This window comes from Anolis carolinensis, chromosome 5, assembly GCF_035594765.1.
Source record: "Anolis carolinensis isolate JA03-04 chromosome 5, rAnoCar3.1.pri, whole genome shotgun sequence".
Lineage (NCBI taxonomy): Eukaryota > Metazoa > Chordata > Lepidosauria > Squamata > Dactyloidae > Anolis > Anolis carolinensis.
The window spans coordinates 72,350,039-72,375,849 of NC_085845.1; the positions used below are offsets into that span (position 1 = coordinate 72,350,039).

General features: G+C 39.5%; 1 long non-coding RNA gene across 1 annotated transcript in view; it reads right to left on the reverse strand.

Annotated features, from left to right (window-relative positions):
- The window catches only part of LOC134299261 (uncharacterized), a 46,785-nt gene that overhangs the window by 2,245 nt on the left and 18,729 nt on the right, over positions 1-25,811 (reverse strand). The window contains exon 2 of the long non-coding RNA XR_010006445.1: positions 7,473-7,562. This is a non-coding gene — a long non-coding RNA (uncharacterized LOC134299261). The remainder of the gene's footprint in view (positions 1-7,472; positions 7,563-25,811) is intronic.

A 25,811-nucleotide genomic window follows, 5' to 3' on the forward strand; every position in this document is an offset into this window, starting at 1 on the left:
TCTCTGAATATGCCTAGACGGTACATTGCTGGGCTTTTCTTGAACTTATAGGTAAGCATGTTATTTGTTTCTATAACTACCCCTTTCCAAAATTGTGATACTATCAGACATTACCACTAGATATGGAAAAAAGCACCCTTCTGTTTTTTTCATCTCAAGCAATCTCATTCATGGGTTTTGTTCATTTTGGCTAATAACTCTGGGGTTATATAGCTTCTGTAACAAATTTTGTATAAGTTCTTTTTAATAGACCCTGCTATTGAGAATATAAATCCTTTTTTTCCAAAGCTACTCCCATTTCTCTAATTCTATGTGTTCCCCCTAATCCCTGGCCCAAGAAATCATGACAGATTTTATTCTATTGTCTTCTGGATTATATTCTAGAGTGTGTTTATATGATCACACTACTCTTAAAAACTCAGAACCTGTGGAAAAAAACCTTTTAAAATATTTCGTTTATTAATCAGACTAGACAATATGAAATCCTGAAATCTAGCTTTTTTATTATTTTCGGGAATAACACTAACAGCTTAATGGTCAAGTAGTCATTAATGATCATATAGAAGTCAGTATAAACACTATAGTTCACCTTTGTCTCCAGTAAAGAAGACAATTTGAACAGTCTTATTAAATATATAACTCACAAAAGAGCTTTTACAGGTACGAAAATGAGCATACATAGGCACTCTAGGATGAAATAGTGTATATATATATATATATATATATATCTGAAAAACAGCTATGGGGGGCTCACTTTCAAATTGAAATTGAAGGGTGTTGGCAGAAAAGAGGTGTATGTGCTGCAATTGTCAGCTATTTTGCTGCTTGGAGTTGTTTCCAACCACAATGGTTTTTCAAATGTCCTCATATTAAATGTGGTCTTTTGAAGCCAACAAATCAAACAAGCCAACATAGCAACAGTTGAAAAATTCCCCACCATATCTGATAGCCTGCAACATTAATTTGATTGCAAAATCCTATGTCAATTGCATATTTATTGGAGACAAAGGCTATGTTAAAGAAATCTGTTAAAGATAGGCCAAGTCAATTTCCAAGGAGATGCCTAGTCTAGCTTGTTGCAACAAGACCAAGAAAGTCTTGTGGCATCTTAAAGGCTAACAAATTAATAACAGTGTGGGTTTTTTGGGACTATGGCCTACTTCCAGGATGACTGCGATATCACAAGCTGGAGACGAATACATCTGAAAGGGACAAGCTTGAGGAAATTTGTTGTAGACCACACAGCCCTCCTTTTTTTTTTTTTTTTTAGTTAGACACACTTTTTAAAAGACCTTAGAAGTGCATTGAAAGAGATTTCAGCTTAAAATGACCATTATTTCACATACTGACTAGCAACCTTAATCATCTTATGGTTGACTAAGCAGTTCAAGAATTACCACAGAATTGAACAAAAAGCTGATGCATACAGATTCACCTACTTAATTAGCCAAGCTCTTTTCATTTTTCTTGATGAGGAACAGGACATTTCATGATGCTGAGAAATTTTAATCCTCTTCTCCCACCAAAAAATCCTGGCTTTAACCCTATTAAAACAAGGACTATTGACACTGAAATAAATAAACACCACCCCAAACTTGTTTTAAAATGGGAAACTCAGAAACCTGGGCATAAAATAGGATTGCCTTAAAAGCTGCAGTAACTGTCACTAAACCTTAGCTATAGGAGTCCAAAAGCAGATTATTCATGTACCCACTGAAGATATTTACCCAGCTATCAGTTTCTACTGTATTTGCTGGGCAACCCAAGGCTGAAGAAAGCCAATGCAGATTGTATGGGCAGACTGAAGCCTATAAATCATTGCTATCCCATCCCAATTTACTCCCTCGAGACAATCTTCCCCATATAAACAACTGCACGGAGAAATCGCAGTGTGACTTCGATTGCCACAGAGAAAGCCTCCAGCAATTTTTGCTATTGTGGTGGCACTTTCTGCAGCTTTGATAAAAGATGAAAATGGCTATAGGCTATTTCTATTATTAGACACATTTATAGAAGCTATCTATGATATAACTTGAATGGAATTTTTGGTCTGAATTCTTATTAGTGCCCAACTACAGTAAGCTCACTGAATCATTAGGAATTACTTATGGGTTGGTTTACCATTCAGCCATTGATTCAATTGAACTATTTTGGCTGGGAATAAGAATATTCAGGCATATGTGCAGAGAGGTAGCATACTTTTGATTACAAGATAGTGTGCAATAGGGCTGTGCACAGATTCGTTTTTCAAAACTGATTCTGGATGATTCACCATTTTTGGCTACTGAATTGCCCGTAACTGCACGGGTAGTGTGGTCATGTTTTTTTTCCCAGCTGCAACAAAACACAGCTGCTTCTATTTCTTTCAGCTACATGTGGAGTGAGCAGAGACAGCCACACATGCATGGGCTTTTCTCTGAGGTTGTGAACCTTGCTTCCTGCCTGAGCCAATCAGAAGAAAAAAGTTGCTCGAGTGCTAGCTAGCTCTGTGTTCTATCTCTTCACTCCTCTTAGGATCACATTGCTTGCTTTTGGACTCAATTCCAGTCCTTTCCTTTGGTAATTTAATTTATTATTCTTATTTAAATATATTTTATTCCTTCTTTTTTACTATTTCACTAAGGAAGTGATGGTGGGTGTGCATTTGGGGAGTGGCTGTGAAAGGGCATTTGGGTGTGTTTGTTTAAATAGTGGTGGTTTACAGAAGGGAGGGGATAACCTGACTCCCTTAGGTCCCCACGGGGAGAATTCAATTTCTCCCCAGCCCTATCTTCTTGTTTCTTTATATACTCAGTCCTGCACCTTTCTTACCCCCAAAAAACTTTTAAAAATTACAAAAAAACCCTTTTTTTCTTCTCATTCACCTCTTTAATTGACTCTCTCATTTATTTCTCTCCCTTGCTCTAACTTCTGGCTTGTATACTCCTGCCCTAGTTCACCTGTCTTGTGTGTCTTGTGTGTGCCCTCTGGCTTGTGTACTCCTTTAGCACTGAAGCCTTCCTCCCCAAAAAGAGTTATTTATCAGAATTATTTATAAAAATTCAGAAATGATATTAAAAAGCCCCTGTAAGTTGTTTTTTTTTTGTTCCTCTTTGACTGTCTCTCATATGTTTCTTGTGGCTTCTGTGTGTGTACACTCCTTTTCTCACATCTCACACAAGAAGCCTGGGCCTATCCCCCCAAAATATAAAAAGATATATATATATATATATATATATATATATATATATATATATATATATGGTGTGGTCGTGGTGTGGGTGCTACTGGGTCAAGTGGTCAGGCTTTCAGGGGAGCGAAAGCCAGAGGGATAGAGAGAGGTACTATTTAATTCCAATCAGATCATCCCTCGGGATACCTTTTTTGGTTTTAAGAATTTCCTAAAAATCAGGGGATAACTCAAACATTCTGAAACTGGGGGGAGGGCTGGCAATGGTAAATATTGTGTAGCCATTTTCATCCCAATAGACCTAAAAATGATGGAAAGGGGAGCCTCAGAAGTTCCCCCATTGCTGCTAATTGGCTGGATCTTCCCGGAGTGAAATTGGATCTTTCGGCTGTCACATCGAAAAATGGCATTTTGCCCTCCCACATTTGAGATGCTCCCAAAAAATGGAAGGCAGGGGGCACTGAAATTGGGCCAACAAAAATGGCACAGGGTTTACCTGAATTGCACACCCCTAGCATGCATACATAAAGGATCCAGGTTCTAATTCATTGTTTTAGTTCACAGCTGTTCTATACTTAGTTAAGCTGGTCCTTCGACAGCAGTCTTCCAAGAGTAGGGGGGTGTTTGAAGCCTTTCAGGCTTCTTAACATATATCAGAGATGATATCACACTGATATAGTCTTCAAGAAGTCAGGTACTTTCAAACCATGGTTTTCAAAAGCTGCTTTAAAATTGGATATCCTGGACAGGGGAAAAAATCAATGTAGTAGAAGGAGAATAGGGGCCTCTGGTGGCACAGTGTGTTAAAGCACTGAGCTGCTGAACTTGCGGACCAAAAGGTCCCAGGTTCAAATCCCGGGAGCGGAATGAGTGCCCGCTGTTAGCCCCAGCTCCTTCCAACCTAGCAGTTCGAAAACATGCAAATGTGAGTAGATCAATAGGTACTGCTCCGGTGGGAAGGTAATGGCGCTCCATGCAGTCATGCTGTCCAAATGACCTTGGAGGTGTCTACGGACAATGCCGGCTCTTCGGCTTAGAAATGGAGATGAGCACCAACCCCCAGAGTCAGTCATGACTGGACTTAACGTCAGGGGAAACCTTTACCTTTTTAGAAGGAGAATGAGGTAAAATGCAAAACCAAAAGTAAAGAACAAAAGAGGTATCACACACATATATAAACTCACACACTAACAGAGGCAAATTATTAAAAATAATTGCTATAATTGCTACATAAAGTACAGTAAATTCATTCAATGAGCTATTGAATGGCAAGTCAACGCATAGGTCAATTCAATTGATTCAGTGTCTATTTTCTTGAGAAGTAATACAGATTCAGGCCCATTGATGTTACAGTAGTGAGAAAGAGTGTGAAGAGGTGACCTATGGATCTGCTAGGTCTGCTATATAGATGCTATCCATGGAAGAAGAGGAAAAATGTTCAATATAATTCTCCCTGAACCTTTCAGATTGTCTCCCTTTGGTTTGATGTTCTTTCTTTTCTTACATTCTTTTCCTCCATAGTCCTGGTCATGACAAAGCTTTGCAATTGTGAATAGGCTCCTATACAGTTCATTTCAGTCCTATTCATAACACTTCAGAATTTGATGAGATGCAAACTGATGGCCTTTCCCTTGGTTTTTCTCAATTACACTATGTAACAAAATTTGAAAAATGTTCTGTTCCTGGTTTTAAAGTGTTATTTCTTGATTAATTGTGTAGTACTTACTTTGAAAGTAGTAGTTATACTCCAGAAACTTTGATTTTGTGGCTGTCACAAGCTATGTTAAATTGGTTGAGACTCTGTGACATATTCATTGAAAAATAATAGCAAAATGATAGAACTTATTATTATTATTATTATTATTATTATTATTACAGTAGAGTCTCACTTATCCAACATAAACGGGCCGGCAGAACGTTGGATAAGCGAATATGTTGGATAATAAGGAGGGATTAAGGAAAATCCTATTAAACATCAAATTAAGTTATGCTTTTACTAATTAAGCACCAAAACATCATGTTAGACCACAAATTTGACAGAAAAAGTAGTTCAATACACAGTAATGCTATGTAGAAATTACTGTATTTACGAACTTGGCACCAAAATATCATGATGTATTGAAAACATTGACTACAAAAAGCGTTGGATAATCCAAAATGTTGGATAAGCGAGTGTACTGTATTATTTATACCCCGCTTTATCTCCCCAAAGGGGACTCAATTAGGAAATGACATTTATAACCCAGGAACAAAAAATGTGTTATTATTCGTTTATGAAACTCTAAACTCCAATTTCCTTGCCAGGTTTGTTGTGTTATTCCAAAAAAAGTGTTATTGTGAATTGCCATTGTGTAATAGTCTAATTATCACTGTTGGTCTATATTTCCTTTTCATTAGATTCACTGTTTTCAACTCATTCTTCCTTCCACTCCAAAACTGTGTAAGTATATACACACCCAAATATGCACACTTACACATATTTATAACTCTGAACAAGGAATGTCAACCCTTATCTTTTTCCTTCTCACAAGCAACAACGAGAAGCATTTTTCCTCTCTGCTTCACTGTGACATGGTGAGATATTTCTAGTTGCTCTCACAGCATACTATTTGCATGTTCAAAAATGATTTTGCACACATTGTGTAAATTGCAAAAACTGCATGGTGGAACTTTAATCACTTCTGCCTTTTTGCAGGGACTTATAAAAATCAACAGGGGCCCCTGGTGGCACAGTGTGTTAAAGCGCTGAGCTGCTGAACTTGCAGACCAAAAGCCCCCAGGTTCAAATCCTGGGAGCGAAATGAGCACCCGCTGTTAGCCCCAACTCTTGCCAACCTAGTAGTTCAAAAACATGCAAATGTGAGTAAATCAATAGGTACCGCTCCAGCGGGAAGGTAACGGCGCTCCATGCAGTCATGCTGGCCACATGACCTTAGAGATGTCTATGGACAACGCTGGCTCTTGGGCTTAGAAATGAAGATGAGCACCAACCCCCAGAGTCAGTCATGACTGGACTTAACGTCAGGGGAAACCTTTACCTTTACCTTTACTATAAAAGCAGCATGGTTTTATTTTTCTCAATCAGTTTATTTTTTCTCAATTAGCGACTTTCCCTATTTTTGCTATGTTGATGTGATTTGCTTCAGGAAACGAAAATGATACTAGTTCTGCACAGAGGCATTTAGTACAAATTACGAATGAAAAAGTGTGTTGTCTCCTTCTCATACTGAGGGTACAGAATCTCATGAGTGTAAAAGAACTTTCAACAGTCTGTCTCAACATATCAGGAAAGTAGTTCTCAGGGAACTGACAAAGATTTCTTCTAATTGGGACAATACAACATGTTACTGATTGTATTGTAGTCCATGAACATTTATACCATATTACAGGGGTGTCAGACTCATTTTCCCCAGGGCCTCAACAGCCTTATGGTTGCCTTCAAAGGGCAATTTGTAATTGTAAGACTGTCTAAATGCAATTATGTTGTCCTGGCATCGAAAGCCTCATGGGCTACATGATGTAGAGGGCCAGGTTTGGCCTGTGGGTCTTGTGTTTGACACATGTGCCATAATACATTGGTTAGACATTACAAAGCAATGAGATTCTGGTCTCCCACTCCCCTATATTTCTTACAATTATAACTCACCTACTCTTAAAAATGCCACACATGATTAACAATAAAACCTATTTTTAAAAACCTACAAACTCCCCAATTTCCATCTAATAGTTACTCTCTGATGTTTAGTTGTAATCTATAGTATGTAATTCTGTAGTCTTGGTAGTTTTCTATCTCTAAAGTGCCCCAACAAATGTACTTATAAGAGTGATGGAACACAAAGGTATTCTCAGAAGTTTTCGAAACACAAGCCAGATCATATGAGACGTTATATTTTTTCACTTAGTCTGGGCTTACCATTGCCTTAGAGCATCCTTTTTTTCCATGCATTTGTGTGGTGGAGAGAATAAATATAGCCATACAGAACCATTAGAACGAACTAAAAACAGTTTTGACACCATCAGCTTCTGTTGAAATTATGCTACATATATTTACTGCAAAGTATCCATGTTTATTTTGCATTCAAGATTTTTTTTTGGATACTAGCCAGATCAAGTGCTTTCTTTAAAAGCACTATGCACTGGTTTCCAAACTTGAGATCCCATACATTGTTGGATGTCATCTCCCAGAAGCCTCAGCCAGAAGGGCATATTGTACAAATTGTAGTCTAACAACCTTTGAAAACTCATAGTTAGGAACCACTGGTAGGAGTGTTCAATTGCTTTCAGCTTTTCTTGTTTTGTTTACCTGTGATTGGTTGAGGTTTTTTTAATCACTTGATTTTTTTTGTAAAGGGCATATTTTCTGTACATCCACTGGAGTTAGGGACACAGGACCCTACAAAAGTAGAAACAAATGATATTTTAAAAAATCTATCTCTAAGAGTCTCTAGACCAGAGCTTTCCAAACATTTCATGTTGGTGACACACTTTTGATCCGTGCATCATTTTGCGACACAGCAATTCAGTTTTACTCACAAACCAGAGGTTAAACCAGCTCCTTATAAGAGATACAAACACATACGTAAACCACAATAACGAAATGTATGGAGACACAAAATATTTCATGAAACATTTTCATTTATATATTTTAAAATATACGAGTTATTGCTTATTTCACCTAGACTCAGAGGTTTCTCATTATGTTCACGTGGCACACTGTAATTGACACACTAACATGTCACGACATACAGTTTGGAAAGTTGTGCTCTAGACCCTCCAGTGCAATTCTGTTATCATCATCCACTAGAAATTGATCGCAGAGTTCTGCTAGAAGACTTAGAATTTCCTCAAAATAACTTATTTATTAAATCTGTAAATAATCAAATCCACAAAAATTAAAACTGTAAATGTCCATTTTTTAATGTCAGGAGTGACTTGAGAAACTTGTTGGTTGTTCTAAAATATTTTTGCGTACTCGAGATCCTGAGATGCCTTCTTGAGCCAAAATTGTGCCTTTCTCATTTTTCAAGTGATGTCAAATCATATCTGAGGTTCTGTCTTCCAACGTCAGCATGTGGCAACTATTTAACAATCCACAGGAGTGGGGAAAATGAAAAAAGTGGAAACAAATATGTACTCTTTTCATCATCTTAGACTTGCTTTACAGACTTCAAAGAGATTTTATTGTGGGAAACAAATCACCCTCCATTATCTTAATGCTAATTATAACATTAATCCCTAAATATGTTTAAACAGGATGCATTTTTACAGACACTTGCATAGTACTGCTTTAAAAAAACAAAGCTTCAGGGGGAAGGGGGCAGTCCTTTTATAATAAGATCAGTAAATTATCTGTCAAAATTAATTCTCTTAAACCTCTATTTACTATAGTGACAAAATTTGCTGTCCTAAATGTCTGTGTGATAGTGGGTACTTTTTTTAGATCCTTTATTTTGTGTGATAAGTATGGAAAACAATAGCATCAACATGAGTTTGGCCATTGTAATGAGCAGAAGTGGGTTTCTCTCTATGGCTTTGCCAGCTGGAACACCCAAAAACCATTTGTATTCCTTTGTGGCTGGACCAGACACTGGAAGTCAAACAATACGATAGATAGAAAAACAAGGGCCTCTCTACTAAAAAGCAATAGCACTATGATTCCACATTAACCACTCTAGCAGCATGCTGTGGAATCCTGTAATTTGAGCAGGCACGAAAACTGTCTGACTAACCTTTCTGAATGCCCCCTCCCTAGACATCAAATCCAAGCATTCCAAAAAGGTATTACCATATTGGTTAAAGTGGAATCATAGCACTATCATCTTATAGCTTGATTTTCCATAAAAACTGAAAACATTAGTCAAAGAGCTGTGCACAATGAAAGCTATGGACAATCAAAAGAAGGATGCAATTGTTTTGTGGACATCTCTTGCATGATTAGTAAATTCTCTGCATCCTTTAAATGGTTGTTTGCTTCCAAACATTTGCTTATCTGTTTATTTGTTTGTTTGTGTGTGCGTACACACATGCACATATATACACTTATGTGTGCACACGCTCATTTCTAAATTAAGCCTTTTGGGTTTAGAACAGTGGTTCTCAACCTGTAGGTTCCCAGGTGTTTTGGCCTACAACTCACAGAAATCCTAGTCAGTTTACCAGCTGTTGGTATTTCTGGGAGTTGAAGGCCAAATAACAACAACAACAACAACAACAACAACAACAACAACAACATTCATATATCCCACTCCATCTCCCCAAATAATAATAATAATAATAATAAAACTTTATTTATACCCCGCCACCATCTCCCCAATGGGGACTCGGGGCGGCTTACATGGGGCCATGCCCGGGAAAAATACAATATAACACAATATAAAAACAACATATCATAATACAATTACAACAATACAATAAAGAATCATATACAGTACAACACAAAATCCAAAGAGCAGTATAACAGGGCAGGCCGCACTGACACTCAGTTAAAACTCGGGGTGAGAAAAGGATAAGAAAAAGGATAAGAATAAAACCACAGGGAACTAAGGAAAAGATAGCAGACAGTCTAGAGGATAAATAATGGGGGCGTAACAAAAGCATGTAACAGTTACTCTCCGAAAGCACATCGGAAGAGCCATGTTTTTAGATCTTTCCTAAAGTCTGAAAGAGTGGGGGCTTGCCTGATTTCAATGGGCAATGAGTTCCATAAACGGGGGGCCACAGCAGAAAAGGCCCTCTGCCTAGTTCCTACAAGGCGGGTCTGAGATAAAGGCAGTGGCGACAGGAGGGCCTCCCCTGACGATCGCAGAGATCGGGCAGGTTTATGGTAGGAGATACGGTCACGAAGGTAGGTGGGTCCCAAACTGTTTAGGGCTTTATATATGATGGTCTGCACCTTGAATTGGGATCGGAAAATGAACGGAAGCCAGTGGACTTGGAGTGGCTCACATGGGCACCAATCCCAGAATGTGCCCAAGCTTTTGATGAGTAAATGACAAAGTTGACAAGTTGATTTAAGGATGAAGCATGAGGATCTCGGATGAATGGAATTAATTATATATATGTTTTTAAGGTTTTTATAATGTGTTTTAACAATGTTATTAATGGATCTGTTTATATTGTTTTGTTTTTATGATTGCATTTTGGGCATTAAATTTTGCCAATTTTTGTAAGCCGCCCTGCGTCCCCTCGGGTGAGAAGGGCAGGGTATAAATGTTGTAAATAAATAAATAAATAAATAAAACATTATAAAATACAACAGCAAAATACATTTAAAACATATAAATCTATAAAAACAAAGGGCATACAAAATACAATAAAAACATACTCACAACCAACCAATAGCCAGGCAGGCACAGTCAGCATATTCAAGATTGGAAGTAAGGCAGTAGAATGTATGAGGGTTGAATGAAAAGTAATGCCTCCACCTTCATTACTTGGATTTGGATGGGGATATTTTAATAAATCAAATGCAGAAACAGTCCTTAGAATGTGCTCCTTAACTACTGCTATTCCCTTTTCCACATAATCACCAGACAATTGGATACATTTCTGCCAATGATGAACAAGTTTTATGAAGCCGTCACGGAAGAAGTTGACACTCTGTTTCCGCAACAAGCTTCTCACAGTACCCATCGTGCACAGATCTTCCGATAGCAAAGCAAAGCAATAATGTGACCCACGCGTTCTTGTGAAATGCTGATTATGCTTGAAATTTCTCTCTGATATGACTATCGTCCTGAATCAATCTGTCAACCTTTTGCTTGTGAAACTCAGTGGTTGCTGTCACAGGATGTCCAACTCTTTGTTTGTCATGCAAACTTAAAACTTACTCGCCCAACGATGCACAGTACTCACATCAACACAATAATCATAAACAGCTTGCATTCTCTGATTAATCTCCTTTGGGGTGACACCTTCTGCTGTCAAGAATTCAATGACTGCACATTGCTTAAGTCGCATTGACCACTGTCTGTGCAAGGCTCCATACTTCACACTTTAGCAACACAACTGTTCAATGCTAAGGCTTCCCACCAAATGGAACTGTAGAGGAGAGTCTACTGAACAAGCCAGTACCTGCCGCATACTAGTACTGCCATCTGTTGAGGCGTTATGATGGTGGAGGCATTACTTTTCATTCAACCCTCATATATATGTGCAATATCTTGCAATCACTAAAGCTAGGGATCCACAGGTTGGGAACCACTGGTTTAGAATGTCTTGATATCATCCTGCAGATGAAATTATTACTGTCAGTGAAACCAGGAATATCTACACTGTAGAATTAATGCAGTTTGACAACACTGCATTAGTGTTGAACTTCATTATTTCTACAGTATAAATCCATCCTTGGACTAAGGAATTGCCTTAGTCAGCCTTGCAGCCTTCAATCTCAGATCCACTAGTGTGGTGTTAGATTTAAGCCCTTGGCACTGCCCATAGATTTTACCTTTCAGTACTTGTTTAATCTTTGGATTTAATTGTATTGGATAGGAATTGGTGTGAGGACTGGATAAAGGAAGAAAGATTTCGGTCTGGTAATATAGATAAATGCAGTGGTAGGCACAAAGCAGACTGGAATCTGGTGGTCAGTACAGATTTTTCAGCAGATCAGCAAAGATTTCTAACTTCCCATTGTCTAATTAAAAATAACTAACATCTTCCTGTACTCAACATATTATAGTATTGAAAGAAATCACCAATGTTGAGGATAAGAAACATAATTTAGTTTTCAAACCTTCTCATGTGTTTGCGCTCCAGTCAGAGCTGTCACTATTCCCCAATTACAGTGATGTTTTGAAAGACATGATCTAAAGATGTTGTTATTTTAATTGCTGTTTGGAAGTTTTTAAAAATAGATACTGATTTTATCAACTTTTCTGGAGGTTTAGGTACAACACTGTGGTCTGGACTGCTGCAGGAGGAACTCCTTGGAGATGGTCCAGATTATCTAAAGGACTGTATCTCTTTCAATTAGATGTCTATGATCAACTGTGGAGGGCTGTTTCTCTGTCCCACAACCTGCTCAAGTGCCTTTGGTGGGAACACGGGAGAGGGCCTTTTCGGTGGATGCTCCCAGACTGTGGAACTCCCTCCCAAGAGAGACCAGGGTGGCCCCAACTGGTCAAGACCTTCCTCTGCCAGCAGGCATTTGGAGAAGGATAAGGAGCACATTGCTGGGGAGGTTGTGGGTGGTATTTGTGGGAGGGGGGTTACATGTTTTAAAAAAGCATTTCATTGTATTTTAAATAGTCATAAAATACTATTTAATTGTGTTTTTTATAATACTTCATTTTAAATTGATCAAAGTGTATGATTGTTATTGACCTTGAGACCCCTTGGGGAGAAAGACAGAGTATAAATATAAACAACAATAAATAAATACATAATGATGCCATGAGTTACTGCAATGGGTGATGTCTGCTCTAGGTATGCCACTAGACGATAGTGAAAACTATTAGCCACACACAGCTGCTGTGCAAAAGTGAACACAATATCTGCAGCTTCTTGAATATAAAAAAATATATATCTGAAAACAGATGCATGATTATTTTGATGCTCTGCTACTGCTGTTCCAGTTCACCAGGCCCCTGCGCAGCATGTTACATATGCAATTGTTTCTGCTTTCAACCATGCATATTTTATTTCACTCACTTCTTGTCTTCAGAATAAATGCAAACAATAATGAGTTGCCATATTCAGCAGATGCACTGTTGCTTCAAGAAAGAAATGTGTTGGAGTATTATGATTTTTTTAAAACTCCCATTTATTTTGCCAAATCAAAAGAATATCCAGTCAGTTAATTCTATTTTTTTCTTGGAGAGACAGCAATGTGATAAATTATTCAGATGTTGTATATTAAATTATTTGGGAAATAGCTTTCTTAGGAGCTAGAGTAGTTGTAGCAAACTACTTTCTGCAGCACACACATATACATATACATCCCATTTTGTTAAACATTTTTTTCATTTTATTTACAGAAGCATTACAACAAAGATTAAAAACAAAGGAAAATCTTAAGAAGCCCATATTCAACAGTCAGCACTAGATAGGAGAGATGGGCAATCATGTTGCAGTTTTTGCATATAGTTGCCCTCACTGGATGCGTTTGCACTATAGAAATATTAATGCAGCTTGACAGTACTTTAACTGCCCATGGCACAATCTTGAAATTTATAGTTTGGTGTGACTCTTTGGCAGAGAAGGCTTAAGAATTAAAACTCAAACTCTTGGGAACCACTGCTTTAATGAGCCATGATTGTCAAACTGTCTTAATTCTATAGCAGTGGTTCTCAACCTGGGGTCCCCAGATGTTGTTGGCCTTCAACTCCCAGAATCCTAAAAGCTGGTAAATTGGCTGGGATTTCTGGGAGTTTTAGGACAAAACATCTGGGGATTCCAGGTTGATTGAGAACCACTGTTCTATAGTGTAGATGTGCCCACCACATCATACTGCCCAGGAACAGCAGCTAGCGCTATGGGGCCTTAAGAAGCAGAAACTTGGAATACAATTTATACTGTTAGATAAAATAACTTATGACCCTATGAATATTCTAGACTACAGTTATTATCATCCTGGTCAGGGATTGTGGGAGTTATACTCCAAAACAACAAAGGAGCAAAGTATAGCAGTAGGCTATACTGGATTGGATTAAGGCTCTTGCACAAGGTCTGATGGATGACTGGCATATATATTCAATGTTGCACTGTGTTAAATCTTTTATATATTGTATTTTAATATGTTATTTAACTATTTTAACTGTTTTATTATTTTATTGTATTATGATATACTGGTAGTGATCCTGCCAGTTGTGTAAGCCACCCTGAGTCCCCTCGGGGAGAAGGGCGGGATAGAAATATCAGAAATAAATAATAAATAATAGGCAATCTCCTGATGCAGTTTCCATTAGCTACACACAAAATAGCCAGTTTGCAAGAACTGTTGGAATTATAGTCTAAAACATGTGGTTTCATATCCCCAAAACAGCTGGGTACACTGCTCTGTTGACATGACAAATTCATAGTTGCAGGCAATCTGGTATTTTCAAACTTCAATTTGCATTAGCCACACCCAAGATAGCAAGTTGTCAAGGATTGTAGGAGCTGTAATACAAAAAAAGGCCTGGAGGAACTTTATGCTATGTGATATGAGAAGATGATACAGGCAAATAGTCATAGTTATTATGAAATATTACTGTTAATTGACCTATGAACAAAGGATTTATGGAAAAAACAGACCAAAAGAAACAAGTTAGGTGTGTGCGTGCTTCACTTTCAGAAAGAAATAAAAACCATAGTTAGCCCTGTCTAAAAAGTGCTCATACTGGAAACAAAAGATATAACGAAATTATTATTTTACTATATTTTTCCCATTCCTACAGAAGTGTTGCAGTCACACTGAAACAGTAGTATAATTGTTTCTTGTTCATTTACACATAGTGTAATGCTGTTGTATAATTAGTACTGGGTAAAAGAATACATTAGAAGTAACTAGCAATTTGATTGCACTTTCCTCACAATTTGTGCATTGGCGTAGAAAAGGCAATGATGGGGATGTGAGAATGGTAAGGGTAAAACAAGAACCTGTCCTTTCAAATGTTTATAGTGCTGCCTTTTCATGGATTCAATTTTTTTCAAATGTATTTGCAAAACGTATAAAATCGCCGGACATAATCCAATTTATGGTTTCTCTATAGAGGAAGAAACACGCTGGTAGGATGGAACTGGCCACTCGAACAAGGAATCTGCAACTCCCACACTTCCTCTATCAGCAAAGATCCTCTATTAGCTGAGAATGACATTCACAATTCTTCAGTTCACAATAGCTGAATAAGCTTCCTGTAGAATCTCTCAGGAGACTAGCATGGTAATGTGCTGACTGGAATTGATCCACTGGGTTTAACAGTTCTCAAATGCACAACCTAGTTTGTATTATCAGGAAACATATCTTACATTGCCTTTTTATATAAAAAACAAAGCATTCAAAATGTTTGAACTTTAAATGATAATGCCTTTAATCAGATGAATTATCTGTTTGTATCTTTGCTATTTTGTGAAGAGATTTCCCTGTTTGTCTGTTTCCTAGGCCTATTTCTTCCCATTTCCTATATGGTCCTGGTTAGGATCAGTCACGATTAATCTTCTGTCAACTCATTTTAGTTGTTTTTTAAATAGCCCATTTCTCTCTCCTACTTTTCTCTTGCTCTAAGCTTACTCCAATTAATACAAAACTGAACTCAAAGGGTATAAGTAGTTTGCACCATTAAACTCAGCAGGGAGAGAAGAGAGGAGAGGAACGGAAAGGAGGCAGAATCTTGCTTTTCCCAGTTATTATTCGTTCAGTCACTTCCAACTCTTCGTGACCTCCTGGACCAGCCCACACCAGAACTCCCTGTCGGCCATGGCCACCCCCAGCTCCTTCAAGGTCAAGCCAGTCACTTCAAGGATACCATCCATCCATCTTGCCCTTGGTCAGCCCCTCTTCCTTTTTCCATCCATTTCCCCCAGCATCATTGTCTTCTCCAAGCTTTCCTGTTTTTTCATTATGTGGCCAAAGTACTTCATCTTTGCCTCTAATATCCTTCCCTCCAGTGAGCAGCTGGGCATTATTTCCTGGAGTATGGACTGGATGGATCTTCTTGTGGTCCAAGGCACTCTCAGAATTTTCCTACATCACAGTTGGTTATACCCCAGCCACCTTTGGGTTTTGAACCTGATACAGAAATGAACTTTGACCAGGATGAAGCTTATTCTGACCTTTTACCCAGATCTTCTATGAGATCCTTTCAGTTACAGACCCTAGCTGTGGATAGTTCCAATGCTTCCTTAATTTGGAGAGATACTGAAAACATTACTACCATGGTAGAACCAGATGTCCCAAGTTCCCCAGGGAATGTATCCTTTAATAGAAGGGAGTTTTTGCTTGTTTATAAAGCTATTTTCCTCCTAACTCAGCTATATGCCTGAGAAACATGGAACATCTACAGACATCACACTCAACTTCTGGAATTATTCTATCAGCATTACCTTTGAAAAATCCTGCAAATCTCTTGGAAAGACAGGTGAGCAAATGTCAGTGTTCTGGAAAAAATAAAGATCACCAGGATCAAAGCCATGATAATTCTCTGTCACCGTGGTTCTCAACCTGTGGGTTCCCAAGTGTTTTGGCCTACACTCCCAGAAATCCCAGCCAGTTTACCAGCTGTTAGGATTTCTGGAAGTTGAAGGCCAAAACATCTGGGGACCTACAGTTTGAGAACCAATGCTCTATCAACTTCGCTGGACTGGCCACATTGTCTGAATGCCCATCACCATCTTCCAAAGCAGCTACTTTTCTCTCAATTCAAGAATGGAAAACAGAATGTTGGTGGTCAGCAATAGAGATTTAAAGATGGTTTAAATCTAACCTTAAGAAACGTAGCATATACACTGAGAACTGGGAAGACCTGGCCCTCAAGCGTTCTAACTGGAGGTCAGCTGTTACCAACAGTGCTGTGGATTTTGAGAAGGCACAAATAGAGGGCGAAAGGGAGAAATGTGTCACGAGGAAAGTGTGTCAAGCCAACCCGTCAGAACTGCCTTCCATCTGGAAATCAATGTCTTCACTGCAAAAGACCAGAACAGGTCTCTACAGTCACTTGCGGGCCCACCACCAAGACACTACCCTTGGAAGCAATCATACTCAGCATCAGTGATAGCCTATGATGTTATCCAAGATTCAAGGTGAAATTGGCTCTGCAAAATGTGAAGTGCATTTTAGACACTGACCCTGTAAAATGGGGTTTGCCTAAAAAATACCATAAGGGCATGGCTGGGCAGAAGGGGCTAACTGATCCTTGGGAAGGGCAATTGATTATGGCTGCTAATTGTCAAATATAAAGCAGTTTGAGGCCAAGTTTTATGGTAAACGTAATCACTGTTATGGCCTCAAACCGGTTCTAGGCATGGCATTCTGATCATACAGTGAAGCCAATTCCTCCCAAAACAGTTTGAAGCCTGCATAATTGTGTCAATGTAGAAGCACCTGATATGCCAGCATGCAGATAGTCTAGCTGGGCTGAGATTGCATTGATGCTGCCCCTACCATACTTTATTGGCAAGAGAGGGTCTTATGAAACTGTGGTCACCATGATCATGTCTGCTTAGTTCATAATGGTATGCCCACACAACCAATAAGGGTTTAGATCTGAGGTTTGTATATATAGCAACCTGAGCCTACAAAAATAGAGATTTTTGGAGAAAGGATGAATAAGAAATTAATTAATAAGCATCATTCTAAATTAACAATGATAATATGAGAGAGGGCAGTGAAACAAATCTGAAATTTTAAAAACCCCATAATTTTAATGCTGTGATTCCCAGCTGATTTGGACTTTAGCTCCCAGAATTCCTGACTCTTGGTTATCCTTGCCTGGGGCTTCTAGTGAACCAAAGTTTGGGAACCACTGCTTTAATGCATTAGTACCAATAATGGCAGGATATGTAGAAATCCTTTTACTTAAAATCACCAAACATTTCATACCCCTGCCCTGTTCTTGTTTAATGAAGAAAAACAGGATGTTCAGCATGTGAAAATATGAATGACATTTCATTAAGGCATCTGCAAAATCTCTATCCAAATCAGCATGCATTTGAAATGCTCTTTTTTAGGATTCGAAGATTAAGAGGAAGCTACTTAAATCGAGTTCCCGGTGGACATCTTCTCACTTCACACAGTCGTCATCAACTTAAAGCATAATTTGCTTTCATTGTTAGTCACTGCTTAAGAGAGCTGCTGCTTCTCAAACCTAATCCTGAAAAACCCTTGCTGAAATGTCATCGGTGTGGCAAACATGTATGATTCTTATGTCTGTAGATAAGGATAGAAGGCCTTCTGAAGTGCAAATGATACATTTGGAGTTTCGTCGCCAGTGCTGAAAGTAAAAGATGCTGTTGGGAGTAGTACAGCCCCTAACATTTCACTTCACATAGGGCTGCCAAACATCACTTTTCAGACTTTTTAGAAAAGTACAATGTAAATGCTAATTTGGTAGAGCATATCTAAAATACATAAATACATTTATACATACATACATACGGAGAGAGGGGGGGGGGAGACACTTTTATCTGTCAATATTTTGGTTTAAAAGCATGTCATCCCAAGCCAACTGCAAAACTGGTGGCAGAAGAATGGCAGTTGGGTTTACTTCTCTGGGTCTCTTTTTGTTTGAAATAGGCTAAGGAGAAACAAGAAGACATGCTAATGGCCAAAACCAATACGTTTCAGTAAGACAATTGTGTATTAGTCCTTGTGATGGGTAAAATTGAAAGTATTATTTTCTCTGATGGGTCTATGGACCTTAATAATTGTTGTTGTTGTTTGTTGTTGTTGTTATTGTTGTTGTTGTTGTTGTTGTTGTTGTATTTTTCCCACATGCAGATATGAGATTCATACATGATATCTGGGACCAGAATAGCCTCAGCAATGCTCACAAACTAGGACCTAGAATGAAAGTTTTCTTAAGGGAGCAGATCATATGAGTGGCTCCAGTTGTTCACCAATAACAAATAGGATGATTGGTCAATGCATATGATAATCTGGCCTATGAGACCATAAACCAAAGGCCCCATTAGAGTCATAGAGGAAGCCTACCAGCATTTATTTCCAGACTGTAGTCCCATGCCAGACTCCAAAACTAACGGTTATGATAACCAATAGAAACAGAAGTCAAACAATAAATAGTAGACTGCACATCTCTATCCTTCTTATGAGAAAGGCAAAAATCTGAAGCTTCTATCTAAGCATCCAGTAATATTCTATTCCAGCACTGTCAAACTGGTGCTCAACAAAATTTATAGTAAAGGAATAAACTAACCACAAAAGAAAGAGAACATGCTACATTCACTTGGACTGTCACCAAGTCTTGGAAGAAACTTGTATATCAGTAGTAATAATAGTACAGAGATGACATGTTTCCCTTCCTTTACATAAATAATCTCTATTCACCTAAATAAACATGAAATATATTAATATGAAGTATCTGGAGACACAAACTGATGTGCAGGAGGAACAAAGGAATGTTTACTTTGTTTTTGGCTGGAGTCAAAGTAGAGATACAAAGTTTAAAATTTGAATGATAGTCTGGCAGTTGATTGTTAGACTGTCAGTGTTTATATTAACCAAGGTGGGTGAAACTAGTTACATATCTCCTTTATAATAATGGCTGATCAAATAATAATGTGCATTCAATTTGTTGACTAATTGCTAAATGTGGGCATTCTATTTAAGGCAGTTGATCCACTGCTCTACTTATAGAATCTTACTCAAACATTTACTGATTTGCTCCATGATTTTGGTTGATGGGAGTCCCTAGTGCCACAGCGGGTTAAACCGCTAAGCTGTTGAACTTGCAGACCGAAAGGTTGGTGGTTTAAATCTGGGGAGTGGAGTGAGCTCCCACTGTTAGCCCCAGCTTCTGCCAACCTAGAAGTTTGAAAACATGCAAATGTGAGTAGAACAAATGTGTGGTCTTTCAGGTCAATGCTCATTATAGATCAAGCCAAAAAGGCAGTGGCAAAAACCAGTGAAACAATTAGTGTGGTTATCTATATAATATGATTTGCATGATTTACTTAATTTACATAACGTCCAAATGGTTTTAATCTGTTAAATTCGGGTACCAGGTGAGCTGATATTACTTGAAGGAAAATCGAGAGAAGGTATGAAAAATATGTGTGAGACTACCAAGGCAACTGTCAACAATATGCTGAGGTTAGAATGACTGTGAGTGATACCAGAGCTGTAGCTATAGCAGTTTTGAATTAAACTGAAAACTAAAAGCAGTCTTGAAGTAAGAATATGAGAGAAGATGGCATATTGAATTTTCAAGACCAGTTGGTGAGCTAATTATATTGAAGCAGGATAAAGAAACTGGCCTACGGTTTTGGATAGGGAGTGGGTTATTTATGAGTGCTCTACTAAAAAAGAAGCAGTAGCTAACAGTAATGTTAAGCTTTATATCATGTTGTTGTTGTTGTTGTTGTTGTTGTTTATTCATTCAGTCACTTCTGACTCATCGTGACCTCGTGGACCAGCCCACGCCAGAGCTTCCTGCTAGCAGTCGCCACCCCCAGCTTTTTCAAGGCCAAGCCAGTCACTTCAATGATACCATCCATTCATCTTGCCCTTGGTCGGGCCCTCTTCGTTTTTCCTTCCATTTTCCCCAGCATCACTATCTTCTCCAAGCTTATAACATATCTTAAGCAAATATTCTTGGCTCTATGTAAATTTAATTTCATGTGCACATGTGAAATTTAATTATATATTTTACTTATACAAAACTGTGCTATATAAATAAGTGAAAATGATTTTTCCACAATTGCATCATGTTCCTAGTTACATACAATGGTTTCATATACAGTAGAACCCTGGTTATCCGATTTAAACGGGCGGACCGAAACTCAGATACCTGGATTAATCGGATAACCTGATCCAGGTGCCTAGCGGAGGGAGGAAACTTCTCCCTCCAGTAGGCGCTTGGACCCAGGGAAGCACGAGGCGTGCCACTGCCTAGCAACATGCTTCGCGCTTCTGTAAAGGCCCAAACACTGGCCGAAGGGAGAAGTTTCTTCCCTTCGCCTACCGCTTGGACCCAGGGAAGCGCGAGGCTCGTTGCTGCCTAGTGACAGCCTTCACGCTTCTCTAAAGGCCCAGGCGCTGGCTGAAGGGAGGAAACTTCTCCCTTCAGCAGGTGCCCCGGCCCAGGGAAACAGGCCACGATCGCAGGACGCTTCCAGGACGCTTCCTTCTGCCTATCCCTCCTCTTGCGAGAAGGAGCTCCTTCTCACAAGAGGAGAGGAAGAGGGAGGAGGCAGTGCCCCACCTCTTCCTCTCCTCTCATGCGAAGGAGTTCCTTTTCGCAAGAGGAGAGGGAGAGGCCGGAAGAAGTGCCCCACCTCTTCCTCTCTTCTCGCATGAAGGAGCTCCTCACAAGAGGAGAGGGAGGAGGAAGCGCCCCGTCTCTTCTCTCGCATGGAGATCCTTCTCGCGAGTGAAGAGGGAGAGGCCAGAGGAAGCGGCCCGCGATCGCTGCTGCAGCAGCGCTCATGGCCTACTTCCCTGGGCTGAGCCCTTGCCCCTTGGGAAGCGGCCCATGAGTACTGCTAGGCAGCGGCGCCCGTGGGCTCCTTCCAAGGGGTGATGGCTCTTTTCGCTGGAGAGGAGATGGAGAGGAAAGGGTGCCCCCGGCGGCCCCTCAGATGATGCAGCGGGTCGGTTAACCGGGGCTTGGTTAACGGAGTTCTACTATATATGCACATGCATCACTGGGGGCATTTATGTAAGACTCTGGATCAGGAGTTTAAATATTTGATGCATCAGCCCTTGCCACTATAGTCATGGTATGGGATGCTGGATATTGCAATCCAGCAAGTACTGGAAGAAAATTCCTTGTGCCTCATGGGACTCTTGTTTTACTGCATAATACAATCTGCAAAGACAAAAGGGTTGAGAATGGGACAGGGAGTACAATGAAGACCTTGTCTGCTGCTTTTCACCTTTACAGTTATAAGAAGAATCTCTGGTTTGTGATCCGTCAATCAAGACACAGAGGAATTTCACAGAGAGTAGCTGTGCCTTTCCCATGAGTTTCCGGAACAATCTGCGGCATTCATACCGACTCTCCGTCTTGTTCATTCCCATTGAATGCACTCAGTTTGCCAGTGCTATGTGTTTTAATGAAAATTAGCGAAAACTGAAAATGTCTTTGTGAACATTTTGACTGCCTCAAGGTATTTAAAGAAATCTTCCATGTGGCTAAGAAGTAGAGGAGAACACTGAAGCTGTAAAGCGGCTGTCTTTTCAAAGTTACAGCCGAATGTCTCACAGAGATTAAGCAAAATGGCTCCATTCCAGGCTCCGTTTCTGAGAACAAAAGTACCTCCCTCCAGCACTAAGACTTGATTATGCCCTCAGATATCTGTAGCACTGAACAGCGAAATAATTTATGCATGTGAAGGGCTAACAGCAGCTTCCATGACAAACTGTTGTTCCTGGGAGAACCGTCTTCTGCTAAAAGGCAGAGGATTTGCCAGATACTCACAGTGATTTTACCCCTAATCCATTTATTCCAACTAAAGAGGAAACCTGACCAAGAGTTAAGGTCTCTTTCATAATGTGCAAATGTAAATGCAAAAAAAGATGGTTTGTTTCTAAGAAGGTACTTTTTTGTGAGCAATGAGCTGTTTCGACAAATCAACAACAAAGTACTCTCATTCAGAAAATTTAATAGAATATGAGGATTGTTAATGTACATTTGAGCAAAAATTTAAGACAATGTTTTAAAAGTCAAACACAAAAGTCGAAAATGATGCTATAAGCAATAGCCTTTCCCCCGCTCTCCACCCTGTTTATGGAAGAGAAAATGTAGTCCCATCCAAAGTCCCATCTAATCTTAAAAATAAAATAGGCCGAGGTCTGATTAATACTTGGGAGGGAGATGCCAGAGAATAGCAAGTGCTACAGATTATATACAAGGCAAGAGCAAACTTCCTCTAGATGTTCGTTCACCAAGAAAATCCTATGAAATTCCTGGTGGTCACCATGAATTGGTAACTTGAATACATGGGGCTTCATCAAATCTCTCTAGAGCAGTGGTTCTCAATCTGTGGGTCCCCAGGTGTTTTGGCCTACAACTCCCAGAAATCCCAGCCAGTTTACCAGCTATTAGGATTTCTGAGAACTGAAGGCCAATACATCTGGGGACCAACAGGTTGAGAACCACTGCTCTAGATGTCTCAAATCCAACAGCTTTTCAGGCCCCATTTACACTGACTATTTAATGCAGATAGAACTGATAGACTTATAAGATAGACTTATATAGTACAGCTCAATGCAGTTAAACTGCATTATGTGAGTCTACACTGACTGTATAATGCAGTATGATCTGCATTAACTGGTCAGTGTAGCTGGCGCCTCATATCTGAGTGTTATGTTTACCTCTAAGATATCAGGTAGGATGACAGTGTTTGGGAAGGGTCTCAGCACATCTGCAGTTCCCATAGAGCTGCTGGATTGTCCCTAAATTTACATGAGGGTTGAATCCAAGCTCCATTGCATAGCAATCTTGACTTGGTGTGACTACTCTATTGCCAGACACATCTGTTTCAATCCAAACTGAAATCAGTTAGGAAAACCATTACCCCCATTTTTCAAGGCAGCTGTGGATTTTTAATTCTTACAACACATGCAGACATTTGCATACTTTCTTAATGAAATAGACTTTGCTTGCTCTTCATTATGAGATTTTGTAAAGTGAACCTTATTGTGGGCCCTCCCACACAGCCATACAACCCAGAATATCAAGGCAAATAATCCACAATATCTGTTTTGAACTGGATTATCTGAGTCCACACTGCCATATAATCCAGTTCAATGTGGATTTTATACAGCTGTGTGGAAGGGTGGGATGTGTTAACCTGTGAGTGTGTGCAGTAAAGCTGATACAGAAGGGGGAGGTGAAATGCTGACCTGCAAATGTGTATGTACAAACAGGGGGAGACAACACCACCTTCTTCTGGATGCTAATAAAAACAAGGGAGCTGCCATTCCATGGCGGAAATGATCAGATAACCTGGGTGACCACGCACCAATAGGATTTACTCATCCCCCAATTTCACCACAAACCCAATTTGGGATTGAACCACACATTTTAAAAACCTAGTTCTTTCCCCAAGCAGCAGAGTAAATTGGATATATATTTTTAAAATCTCTTTAAAGCCCTCAGACATCAAAAAGTCTTTTTATATTGAAAGGAGAGGAATATCATGACTTTCCCCCAGGGTTGGGATCAAGGTCAGGACGCATTGTTTAGTTTGGTAGATTTAGCCTTAGCCTCTCTCTATAAGACATTCAGTGAGCAACTTGCAGATGCTGGGAGCAAGGTCTGTCATTTGCTCTGTGTCAAAGACACCCAAGTCTGTTGGGAGATTCTTCCCTGTTTTCTCAAAATTGGATCTCAACTACTCTTTGGTGCATCCCTCTATTCTGCCTTTATTGGCTAGGGGTTGATTCCTCAGCTTCTTGACCTCTCTGCTAGTCATTATCCACTTGGATTCTCTCTCTCTACTCAGAGTGAATTATGACACCAGGGAAAATCCCTGGCAGGATTAACATTAACACAGCATCTCCCCTTTATCCCCCCCCCCCCCCACCCAGCATGGTAGTGTTGTAGCTGCTACTGGTGGTAGTAATAGCAGCAGTAACTAAGTATGTAGATTCAGTTCAGTTTGCATCTTTCACAGTGTCCAGGATCTAGCATTCTTCTCAACCTTGGGGTGATATAATAGTAGCCTACAATCTTTACAATTGAGTTGAATATAAGGAAAAAGAGAGGAAAGGCATTTTCTCAGGAAAAAGAAACATCTTCTTGAAAATTTTAGCTCACTGCTACTCAAGCTGAATTTACACTGCCATATAATCCAGTTTCTTAATTCACATTGACTACATTGAACTGGATTATATCACAGTGCAGACTCATATAATCCAGTTCAAAACAATTAATCTGCATTCTGAGGGCCCTTCCAGACAGGTTCAAAATGTGGGGCCCGTCTCGCTTTTACCTGAGATGTCCAAATGACGCCTCAGGTGAAAGGGAATTAACGCGGAAAAACTGGATTTTTACAATTTGCTCAACATTAATTTGACACCTAAAAAGATCTGGACCTTAAGCTAAGGTCCAGCTCTTTCCAGGTGCTGAGCCTGTGGGAACTGACTTCCAGGACTGCTTTAGAATTGCCAGGGGTCAATTCCCACAGCCATCCCGGTTCTTTGGCTTCTTGGAACCCAAAGGAACAGGAGGGTGGCCACCCCTCCCCTCCAGCCCCCCATTTTGCCCAAAAAAAATTACCAAAGGGGCCTGGCGGCAGTGCAGGCTCATCTGCAGAATACTCCTGCTTTGTGAAAATGTTGTGTCAGGAGGTGGGGAGGAGGAGGGATTTCCCTCTCCCCCCATGTAATTTTCATGCATCAGGAGTAATGTGCAGAGGGCCTGCACTGCCGGTAGGCCTCCCTGGTAAGTTTTTTTTGGGGGTGAATGAGGGGCTGGAGGGAGTTTGGATGCCATCCCCAAGGGAAAGCCTGTGGTTTGTGTTGGGCATGGGGACATAAACCTAGGAAGAAACGGGTTATTTTAACCCACTTCATCCCAGGTTTCTGCTATGTCAGGAAGAGCTCTGAAACTGTCGATGGAGCCTCAGAGATTTAAACAACTCTGAATGGGATAGAGAATCAGGATACAAAACAGTTGTCCCACCTTCTCTCATAATCCCTGAACACAGATAGCCAAATGAAATTAATTTATTGCTGTGAAATTATTACCACAATGGTGGCAATAATGGTGAGGATAGCCACTAATACTGACTGAGTTTTTGAAAAGTACACAATAGGGTAAATGAAAGGAAAACAAGGCTACCAATAGATATTAGAAAGACCAGTATCCACTAATTGCAGTGATGCAAAAATATTTAAACATATAAAAGTTCAATTCATACATACAAACACAAATGAGTTCAGTAAAACATAGGATTGTTACACTCACACTGAAAAGAAAAAAAAGTTATTTTCTCAAAAGATGAATAGACTCCTCTTCATATGTATAGTAATAGTTCT